This window comes from Silurus meridionalis, chromosome 5, assembly GCF_014805685.1.
Source record: "Silurus meridionalis isolate SWU-2019-XX chromosome 5, ASM1480568v1, whole genome shotgun sequence".
Classification (NCBI taxonomy): domain Eukaryota; kingdom Metazoa; phylum Chordata; class Actinopteri; order Siluriformes; family Siluridae; genus Silurus; species Silurus meridionalis.
The window spans coordinates 11,633,120-11,645,052 of NC_060888.1; the positions used below are offsets into that span (position 1 = coordinate 11,633,120).

The window sequence follows — 11,933 nt, forward strand, 5'->3', positions numbered from 1 at the left end:
AGCAGACATCTCTTTGAAAAATTAGGAAGATAAGGTTCTGCCTGTTGTGATGTAGAAGAGCTTCTAATGTGACGATGAAAAATTCTAGTGACTACTAGATTTCTCTCTAGACCGCTGCATTAACAGTTATTGTACTTGATATTCAAAATATAAAAATAAATAAAAGAATGAACTCAACAGAAGCATATTAATTATAAATTAGACATCACTTCAGTAAATTTGTTAAGTGCTTAGAAGAAAAATTGTATACACAGATGATTTTTGTTTTTTTTCCCATTATATAAAAATAACTCTGATTGCCACAGTGGGGTTTTTTTTGTTTTTGTTTGTTTTTTTAATCAGGAAAATGTTTTGTAGAGCTTTCTTTTGAATAAATCGGTTTAGGGAAAAGGTGTTTATATTGCTGCTGAGGTGAAGCTCATTCTGTTTGAGAACACCCATGGGACTGTAAGCAGCATTTTTCTTTCTAGTGGTGATCTTCTGTGCCGTATATATTTTTTTCTTTAATGCAACAGTATATTGTAGGGTTTCTTTTTGTATATGTTCGGGTCCTTTGAGGGAGAGCTTGAATTTCTGATTTTAGCCACAATGCACCAGTAACATGGTTTTCAGGGTTGTCCCCACCCCACACCCTGCTCTTTTTTTCTTCATCAACCTCTTCTCCCTGACCAGCTTAAAGTATTTTATTGCTGGATGTTCTATGAAGTGTAAGTTATTCCCTTTTAGCATGTCAGAATAAATGACTTCTGAGAAACTCTGACCCAGACTCTAATTTAAAATGAATCGTTGCACTATTTTTTTTTTGCCTTTGAAGCCAAAGAAACAATAAGTTAAAATAATTGAATAGATAGCAAAACTCTGTAGGTGTTCTTTCAACTAGCTTTATATATATACATACACATACATACATACATACACACACACACACACACACACATTATTTATATATATATATATATATGTGTGTGTGTGTGTGTGTGTGTGTGTGTGTGTGTGTGTGTGTGCTGGTTTTCTTAAAAAAAAAAAAAATTCCATTTTCCCCTTTAACCCGGTTAAAACAAGTAGTTGTTAAATGACATCACTTTTAGTCCACCTTTTTTGGAAACCCCCTTTTTTTATAGCAAATAGGTCCCATTGTAACCATTTTAGTATCTCTTACCGGGGGAAAATACTATAGAAACTTAACATTGAGTGAGTGATGAGCTCTAGGCCATTTAACCATGCAAAGCCACATGTCTTGTTCATGGACTAAAATATATTGAGGTTCCATTTCTATAGTATTGTCACTTGAGAAGATGCACTAAAATGGGTGCTGAAGTTTAAGGGGTGTCTTAATTTTTGTGAGATACTGTAGGTCTTGCCATAAGGCTATAAACTCAAATGACAAACTTTCCTCGAGATGTTTTTCATTGTAATGGATATTTCAAAAGAGATGTGAGTGAAAAGAGAGTGATGTTGAAATGGAATCGGACAAGTCAACAATGGAAACTGGTTCTTTGACAGTTTTCATTTTGTTTTGTAATTATTTTCTCTCTTTTTTTTTTTTCTTTCATTAATTGCAGTTCATAAATATAACTGTTGGTTGATTGATATTGCCACTGTTGCTAATATTGCTACTGTTGATGCTATGTTTGTTCTTGGACTTTGCAGCTCTTACAAATGCTGAAATTATAGGCCCAATGTTGCAATATTATGTATCCCTAAAAAATTACTATGCATAATTAAAAAATATATATATTCATCAGAGGCCTCTTAGAACATCTGGCATGGGAAAACTATTTACAATGTTTTGCTTATTTGGGTCTTACAGGGTTAAAATACAGATTCTGTGAATATTTACTATTTTATTAGCCAAGCCTATATAATCACTATTATGAGGTTAGAGGTTAATATGAGGACTACTCTGCTCTACCCAGTTTCCTAACTACAATAAATTGACAGTGCGGTATTTAATCAGGGGTAACTAAGTACACATGCATAATTAACACAAACCAGGATTTGTGGGGAAAAAATGTGAAAAATGGTTTAAGATGAAATAAGACATTTTTTGCGGGACAGATTCAGATGTTTTTAGGGGTATTGTTTTTTCCTGAATGTATCGTTTTACTTTAAAATAAGATTTAGATTACTAAAAGTTGCAAATCTGACTGAAATCTAATTTTTGTGAAAAGTATAAGTGGAAATTAAACTCATTGCCAGCTATGGTTTGTCACAACTTGTCAAATTACAAGCTTTACACAAATAATCTAGTAAGAAAGAATGAATTAGATTTGTAAGTGTAAATTGGCTGGTGGTGACTGGCAAGGAAAAGTTCTTTTGAGATGGTATAAAGGAAGGAGAAGAGAGGAACCACACACACCCATCTTCATCTGGGTGACACAGAATGCCCATTTATTACAGCTAAATGATGTTGAGGTGAGCAGTGATAATCAAATGCAAACTGTAGTCCCAAGTCAGTGTAGCAGTCTGTTGACATTAAGTACAGTCCAAATTTATCCTCAAAGCATTACTCTAATTTCATGGATCCCAGGCTGTTGAGAAACCATCCCCAGTTGCACAGAGAGGCCTCCAATTGAAGAGAACTCCATCCAGGGGCAGTCTGGCATGTTTTACTAGAGATAGAGACTAGGGAGAGAAGAGAGCTGACTGGGAGAGAAAGATATGGGTTATTAAGTATCCTTGTTGTATAAAAGTTAAGGACTGTGCATTTGAGGACTCTAGACAAAAGACTCTCTATGGAAGCATAACTAAAAGGGAGAGCCAGAAGGGACCATAGGCATGAGAGATCTCTGGGATAAGAGACGGGCCACCACACCACTGTTAACTAACCTGAGTGAACGTGTGAAAGTGAGGGGACGACAGCATACAAATATCCCAGTTCATCAAACACACTATATCCATGATCCCTCCAGATCTGCTCCTTTACCTAAGAAAAAACATAAAAAGGCTTTAATAAATAAATTAATGCAACCTTGACTTGAGCACTGAGATTGTGTCTGAGTCATGTACACTAAAGGCTGTTCCATAACTGTGGGGCGTTGTGAAATTGCTGTAGTCTCTATTATTTGAGGTACCAAAAATAGCCTCCACCTTTTGATCTAAGTAGGCATGGAGGGTCATAATGGTACAGAAGTTCACTCAGATACTGCATACAGATACTGACCCTTAAGTGCTTTATAAGTCAGTAGTAGTATTTTATAATCAATGCGAGATTTAATTTGGAGCAGTATAGGCTGATTTAAACAGGGGTGATGTCATATTTTCTATAACTAGTAAAGACTCAGTTGAGCAGAAGGAAGTTATTAAGCATCCACTGTCTAAAGTATTTTACACACTTGCACGTTTTTTAGATGATCTCTCTCATCTGGCTTTGCTAAAATATACAACTGTATCATCAGCATAGCTATGGAAGCTAATACCATGTTTATGTATAATTTTACCCAGAGGCAGTATATATAGAGAGAACCAGTGGGCCTAACACGGATCCTTGCAGAACACCAAACTTTACCTCGGAGATTGTGGAGAACTCACCATTTACATCACCAAACTGATAGCAGTCAGTCAAAAAAGACCTAAACCAGGAGAGAGCTGTTCCCTTTATTCCAACATTATTTTCTAGTCTAGAAAGGAGGATATGATGATCAGTGGTGTCAAAAGCTGCACTAAGGTCAAGTAAGGAGACAAAACCATGATCAGAGGCTAATAACAGGTCATTTACCACGTTACATGATTGACGTGACTGATACATTTAAAAAATGTTATTCCCAAGTAGATGTGAGCATAACTGCTGTGCTACAACCATTTCTAAAATATTGGAGATAAAGGGGAGGTTTGATATTTGCCCCTAGTTGGACAGCTGACAAGGGTCAAGGTCAGGTTTCTTAATTTGGGGGTTGATAGCTGCAGTTTGAAGGATTTAGGTACATTATCAGTGCTAATGGAGAATTTATTATTTTTAGAACAGGTTCACTTACTTATGGGATTATCTGTTTGATTAAATTAGTTATTAATAAGGACTAATCAGTTAAAGACACGATAACAGGAAAATACCACCTAACTAACCAACTAAATGTTAAGAACTAAAAAAAACAAAGCTGGAGCTGGATTAAAATTGCATGGTTGAGTGTGTACTAAAATTCTGGTACAGTAAATGCTCTTGCACTTATTAAACAGATCTGTAGTGGAAAGTTTGTACATTTTAACTGATAGCAGTTAATTTTAATAATAAAATAAAGAGGTTTAGGAGATTTTATATATATATATATATATATATATTTATTTATTTATTTATTTAGCCATTTCAATTTACAATACCATGCAGGTTTTTGGCACTTGTGGAAAAAATGATGTAAAGTAAAAATGCTTTCAAAAAAATGTTTATATAAATAAAATTAAAATAAATATTATTTTAAATATATGTACTTTGTTACTTCCCACCTCTGTAACATACCCATGTTTAAGTACATTTAAACATGAATTTTCTTTTTAACATGTATACATAGACATTTCATAAAACAATAGGTCATCAAAACCTCAGTCATTTTATTAGTAAAATATGTACGAACCGTGACCTCTTCAAACCTCGAACAATTATCATTTTGAAGAGGAATTAGATTTAGATAACTGCATATGAATGTCAGATTGCCTTTAATTGATATGCCATATACTCCTTTTGTTGTTTTAATCTCTATTTATCATGATGACTGATTTACTCAACATACAACCACAATCCGCTTTCAGGCCCTTCTATTCGTAAACACTACTAAATTAGATTATGCTAACAATTCAAATCAAAATAACATTGTACTTTCTTTGTCACTGTCACTTTGATAGCATGTTTTTATACCAAGGAAGGAATAATATCATAATACACCACAAGATGGCAACATCAGTCTATTCATCTAAACTGAGAGCTGTTTCACATTTCTGGCGATTTTTATTCAAACTCGAAAACTCATACTAGAATTTACCCAATATTTATTCAGCAACAATTCAATATTCTTTACAATGCTTCGTGTGTATGAGGTCATATCTTTTAACATATATTTTGTAATGTAGACTGGTGGTGGTGCAGGTGTTGTAATTATTTTATTATTTTGTAGTTTTTGCAAAAATCTGGACTAAATGTTCTGATGATCTGTATGATGAAACAAGTTATGCATTAAGATTACAGTGAATAGTCAGTTTCTAGTTTTACCAATGTTGCATATTTTTAAGTTGAGATGCAAATTTAAACTGATCAATTAAATTTTGTACTATCATTATTTATACTATGCATGACTAATAGAATATTTATAATTACAATAATTTACATTTCAGGCCTGATTTGCTGAATACGTTAGCTGCTGTTTGTTTCTTGCAACAGTTCATACATTATGGTTATCAAAAACCTCCTATGAATGATTGCACTGCTTCTTTGTCTCATGTCCAAGCACATTCTTATTTACACTTTTGCTTTAGGGTAGAATACTATTCAAAGCATACTCCTTTGAAAAATTAACCACTATTAAAAAATAAACCACAATTTTCAAAAGGGAATTAAGAAGTACTAAGTCCCTTATAACAAAATCAGAAACCCTTATGCAGAAGCATCCTACATGATGTGTTAAGAGTGGTAAAGACCGGAAAATTCATATCAAGTCAGAGTATACTGACTTGGCAAATTGCGCAGTAATTATTATAATACCCTTTTCAAATGTGTACTCTTGTACAACAAAGATAAACACTTGGGTTTTCTTATTTCCTGTCCACATACTCTGCATTGATTTGAAACTACATGCCTTATTTGATGGTCTTTATTAGCATTAAAACCCTTGGCCACTTGTCTTAAACACATGACAAATTTTGTTATTTTATTTTTTTGGATTATAAAATTCATGACTTGCAAATGGTCTCCTCTGTGACAATGAAACATGTGCAGAGGTTAATGAGAGGTCTTAAAGTATATGTAGACTGTTGTAGACTGTATATGAATGTTTAAGCTCGCCCAACATGGCGAAAATGGAACTGCAAATAATGTCTGCATCCTTTGTGTCCACACTATATTTTTTTTTATCATACTGTATGTACTTAGTAGGAACGTATATATTACAAGAATATTTATTTATTTATTTTGTGTTTTTTGCAATGGGTCATTAGGAATTTTTGTAAAGCTTGTAGATTTGTTTCATGGTAACATATATGCTCTTCAAACTTACTTGTATAAAACTGTTTTGATAATATAAAGCTAATAACAAGATTTTAAATAGGTCTGCTAAAATACATCTGCATCTGGAGAGTGGGCATACACTGTATACTGCAAGAGTGAGGAAATGCGTTTTTAACAAGTGTATAATACATCTTTCAGTGTTAAGTATTCCTAAATGAAGCTAAGGATGGTGAGAACTTGTCCTGTGGCATCAGGCTGATTGTCCCACAATGCTGGCTCCCTGGCAATTTATACTCTTTATCTGGCACTAAGTCTCCTTGTAAAAAAAAAAAGTGTTCATATTGTACTTCAGTTTAACATTCAGTAATATCCCCTAGTGGCTGATTAACTGGGCCTGCTAGTTTTCACATCTCACTCTGTAACTGGCCCATGGACTGCCTCAGTAGGACACTTCTGTTCAGGTTGGTGGCAACACATTCACCGCCATTACGTTCAGACCAGAGCTGTGAGCTTAGTCCACCGCTGTAAACACTGCCAACCCACTGCCAACTTCACAGCCAGATCCAGTTCAAACCATAATGTGAAGTTTCTTGAAGACACCACAGCAGTCAGCTGTGTCAATAACACGAGTAAAGCATAGAGTGGTGGAATGAATCATGGAGTAATGCAACAACAATCTGACTCTGAATGTTGACAAAAAATTGAATTGTTGACTTCAGGAAGTACTATATTAATTAGAATTCAGATCTCTTGCCTTATTAGTGTATCACAGTAGAGAGAATGATTAGAACCAAGTTTCTGTTTTTTAGAACCAAATCACTGAAAACCTCACCCAGATAACTAAACCAGCTCCCTGATCAAGCATCGTCTGTGCTCTGATGCCTAAAGAAGGTTAATAATTTAGCTCCCAATATGGGTACTGAACTCTTTTTTGAAAGATTCCTGCTACAGTGCTATTTTTATTTAGAAATCTAACATACCCCACATTTGAGAGGAATAAATAAACCTTTATGTTTAAGTTAACACACAAAACCATTGCTAGATTTCTATAATTAGTAATTGCCATCATATATTTAGAATAATAAGTTGTTATACCAATCAGTAATACATTTTTAATCATATAAAATTCTTTCAACACATTTGTGGTTTAAAACAAGCAAGATTTTATTTGTAACTTTCTGTTAGGGACAAAATACTGAGAAGACTTGCATTTACAGTGGCATAATACATTGTTTGCGTATCCTATGCTGACCACACAACTTAATCAGATAACAAATAATTTTATTGTTAAATGATACAATTTAACAGACATGCATGATGTTTAACCCCACCTCCAAGAACAGTATTTCCAGGAATCCCCTTTTATAATTTCCCAAGGGATTCCTGGGAAAACTGGACCCCGGGGGTGGGGAAGAAATTGCTTTGACAAAAAAAAAAACCCCAAAGAGCTATATACTATCTATAAAACATTTCATATTTATTTATTTGACAGAACCTTTATCCAATTAATTACTGAACCAAACAAATTAAGGGGTGCAACAAAAAGTGCATGAATTTAAACACACCCTTCTGATTAGTAACTCCGACTGATCTGTTAAAAATGTCACTATAGTTAAATATGTTCACAAAAATAGTTCATCTACATTTTATTATATTAGCTAATAAAAGGTTAATACAAACACTGATGTGTGTTCACAGTTGCAGTGTCCCTCTTCCCGTGCTACAGTGCTTCATCTCAGACTCCCAACTGACCAGAGATGCAGCACTGCACCTTGGGCCTGAGGACTCATTCATATTCACATTCAATTTTTTTGTGCAGGAAAAAACGCATATCCTTGTGAATGTTGAATTAAAGAATAGGCACAGTACCTCCAGGCTAATAACATAGTATATCTGTTTGAGTTCTCATTCTTCCTCCTTCTTACACTCTCTCATATAGCACTCTTTCTCTGTGCTAATTCAATTTGAGCTTGCAGGATATTAAAGGCTGTGATAAATCTCTTAGATTTCTTAGTCAAACTAAAGTCGTAAACTGTGTTTTGATGAATCACAGAATAAACAAATCATATATAGGGTCTTTTCTTTGCAAGCACTTGGAATGGTAAATCCCCTAGATGTCCTTACAGTGGAGTCCCTGGCTATCTTCAAGCGACGACTGAAGACCTACCTCTTCCTAAAACACTTAAATTAGCACTTTCCAATTTTGCTTTGTAGAATTCAAGATATTTATATTAAGTTTATAATCTTGCGTACCAGTGTAGATTTATTCATTGCCAGAGACTCAAAGCACTTTTGTACATCGCTCTGGATAAGGGCGTCTGCTAAATGCCGCAAATGTAAATCTGAATCACCAAGCTGCAGAACATCATGGTTCCTTACCGAGCAGTTACAGGAAGCAACACTGTGAAGCAAAACATAAGTCAGTCCTAAGGGTAATATGGTAATAATTAACTAAGGTAGTTAATTATAGCTATTAGTTTGGTTTGTGTGTGCACGTGTGTGTGTGTGTGTATGAGAGAGCGAGAGAGAGAAATGCCAGACTTATTTGTTGGGCCTGCATTTGAGAAGAACTCTTTATAAGATTATAACATCATTTTTTGTTTAATTTTCTCACCTTTAGTAGTATTTACTATGTGAAACTAGCAGAAAATTTTATAAAATGCAATACAAAAATTCCTGGGCTATGTATAGCTGTCTCCAAGACAGAGTTTTTGATTGCCTTAGCTACCTCATCTGGAGTCCCCTTAAGCCCATATAAGGAATTCTGGAGGATTCTTATTTTGGGATAATGGAAAATGTAGCTGGGGTAGTGATAAACACTCTTTCAACCTCTTATGGCTTGTGATTGTGGAAGCAGATAGTTTGTCACTGCTAAGTGTAGATGTCCCTCCCCTTGTCTCCTTCTGCTGACTGCATACATTCCCTTTTCTAGACACAGTCTGCTGCAGTATGACATAAAAGGCAAAAAGAAGCAAAGGTGATGAAGAAGCCAAGAAATTAAGCAATGACCATTGCCAAGGGGTCAATATTTTACAATGGCATTATATATAATGAACAACATACCCAAACTAATGTTGGCTTGCATGCAGCTGAAAAACACCAAGTAAGGCCAAATTTGTTTTATTTATAATGAGATTCATGACTATATGCTGAATTATATAATGAAAAAACAAAAAAATAAATAAATAAATAAAGCCCTGTTATATATACCCTGTGATTTCTACAAAAAGTTCAAACTTGCATAACATTGATTTATAACAGTTTATTTTATATGTAACACTATTTTATTTCATCAATACAATACTTTATCCTTTAGATTATTTAACAAGTGTCTTATGATCTTTGACAACTACATTTTAATTATGTGCCTACCACAGATTCATGCTGATATATAGACAGCTTCTGCAAATTTATTATGGAGTATGTGTGTGAGAGAGATAATAAAGTTAGAAAGAAACACAATAAATCATATTCAGACTCCACTTGGTGCAAAATGCTCACCTCCACCAAAAAGGGAGAAACAGTGTTTACATAGTCACAGACACTGTGCTGATAATGTAGAGCAAATGCGCTTGCACATGCAAACATTGCCTTTTAAGGTCATTTTTCATTTCTCCTCATCCCCTCAAGTGATTGCAATGAGAAACATGAGGGGTACAGGGTGATGGGATAACTTTTGCTATTTTTAGGGCTCTTCTTCAAATTTAAAGGGATAATAGGTACTATAATGCTACATTCCTTCTTTTTGATTGGAATCATTTATACTTTTTACTTTTTTAATCAGCAATGTTTTGTGTGAATTTAGCTGTCTTTACCTGGGGGAAATCTTTATTACCTTCCATAAGTATCTAGGCTTCCAGGTTTTTAAGATCTATTTTTCACGGTTATATAAATGACAAATGACATGTCAGTTTCAGTTAATTGTCTTTTTAGCAGTGTACAATAAACATTCTGTCCAATAAAATAATAATGATTTATTATTTGAAAAACCTTTCTCTGCAATAAATCTTTCAAACATAAGGAAACATATTTTTTTAATTACAAATTGTAACCACATTCTTTAAATGAAAGTAAATAGCAGTGACTGGTTGTGGATATCCGGGATTTTGGGATAGTGTCATTTAATGATTTTAAGCAATGTGAGATGGTCTCAAATGGTCAAATCCCAAACGAAAACCCAATTTCCCTTCCTGTTCATGTGAAAGTGACCCAGGGGCTTCTATGTTTTTGGTGTGTGTGTGTGGGGGTCTGTGACAGTGAGGAAAAACTGGGGCTTTTGGGTCATGTGAAAGCACTTGGCTCTGATTGATTCCAGACTTCTAGGAAAATAATGTGCTTCCTCCCTCTCTCCTTCATAGTTTCCAGTTCATGAACCTTCTCCACTCACTGTCTAATCTATTGATCTGTCAAAAATACACATGCATGTTCATTCAACAATACAAGTGTTCACTAAAATACAAGGAATAATGTCAAGCCACTACATTATTTAGATTTCATAGGACAACAAATTTAGCAATTGTTTTAAAATCTACCTATTTTATTTTTTTGAGAGAAAGAAGTATTGGATTTTGACACTGCTTCACTAGTCTCACTCATTTTCTGTTTTGCTTTATGAACCTAGACATTGAGATATGGTAGAGACTCATTCTCATTCATGATTCATTATTAGTTCATATTTATGCAATTTATTGATATCCTTGATTTCTTCTATAAAATGGATTTATATTTACAGCTGTAACTTCTAGCAATATGTACCTGCCTGACATATTTGATTGTATGTATTTCTTTAAATATACACACAGTACATCATGTGTGTATATTTAAAAAAATACATATACATGAATCATTACATCATGTGTATGTATTTCTTTAAATATACACACATGATGTAATGATTCATGACTTAAAGTAGTGAAGGTGCTGAATCACAGTTTCAAGCATAGTAATTATTTGGTTTAAGTAGGCGCAGGCTTCATTTACCTGATATGGTAAACAGTGCCAGATAAAAAAAATCATATTCACCAAATATTCCAACATGTTAACATATAGTAACATGTATTAATATACATTTACCACAATAAATCATGCTGCGTACTAAAACAAAGTTATTGCAATGTAATGTGTATGAGGAAAACTTACCTTTGAATTTTCAATGGCAGAGAAGTGAAATTATGAAGGTCTGTCTTCAACACAAAGCCTAGGCAGAATGGTGCTGCTGCCTGGGCTAATGTGTCAAGTATGTGAAGAAGTTGACTATAGCAGCTGTGCATTTCAAATGGACGACGCTGTTTGCTTAGGGGGAGTTTTCTAAGAAAACCTCTCTTTTGAAGGATGCATCACTTGGGGAGCAAAAACCTTTCTTTTACCTTATATGAGGCAAGAGGCAGGCTATATTAATAGCAAAGAAAAAGGGAAATCCTCCAGATGACTGTGATTGGCTCCATGTGTGAATCTTTATGACCCCAGGCAGTGACCCACAGTGTGTGAGAAGGAGAGGATCTGGAGTGTGCTGCTAATGGGGAGGAGCACTCTTTCTGGAGGTGGGACTGTTTTTCCAGCTATGGAAGTCTCAATTGACAATTTTCATATTTCTTCTAAATTTGGAGATTTCTGCCCATGCTAGAATCTTGGCAGTCCTGACTGTGAGCACACATGGAAAATGTGTTTACCATACCCATTGCCATTTCAGTATAGAAACAAATACTGTAAAAAATGTCTTATAAAATATTATATATACATACATAATATTATATATATACATATTATAACATAATTACATACATGC

At 34.3% G+C, this 11,933-nt stretch overlaps 1 protein-coding gene and 1 long non-coding RNA gene across 5 annotated transcripts in view; one reads left to right on the forward strand and one right to left on the reverse strand.

The window, feature by feature from the left end:
• csnk1a1 (casein kinase 1, alpha 1) overlaps window positions 1-760 on the forward strand; it is a 43,795-nt gene extending 43,035 nt beyond the window's left edge. For all 4 annotated transcript variants that reach the window (XM_046849819.1, XM_046849814.1, XM_046849817.1 and 1 more), the window contains one exon: window positions 1-760. This exon is cut by the window's left edge and continues 542 nt beyond it. The gene's annotated coding sequence lies outside the window, so the exon portion shown is untranslated.
• A 1,608-nt stretch (window positions 761-2,368) lies between these two features.
• On the reverse strand, window positions 2,369-11,633 carry LOC124386160. The gene is made up of 3 exons (XR_006925850.1): window positions 11,288-11,633; window positions 2,830-2,926; window positions 2,369-2,646 (listed from the first exon to the last, which is right to left on the reverse strand). It is a non-coding gene; the product is annotated as an uncharacterized LOC124386160 (long non-coding RNA).
• Between the last annotated feature and the right edge of the window lie 300 nt (window positions 11,634-11,933).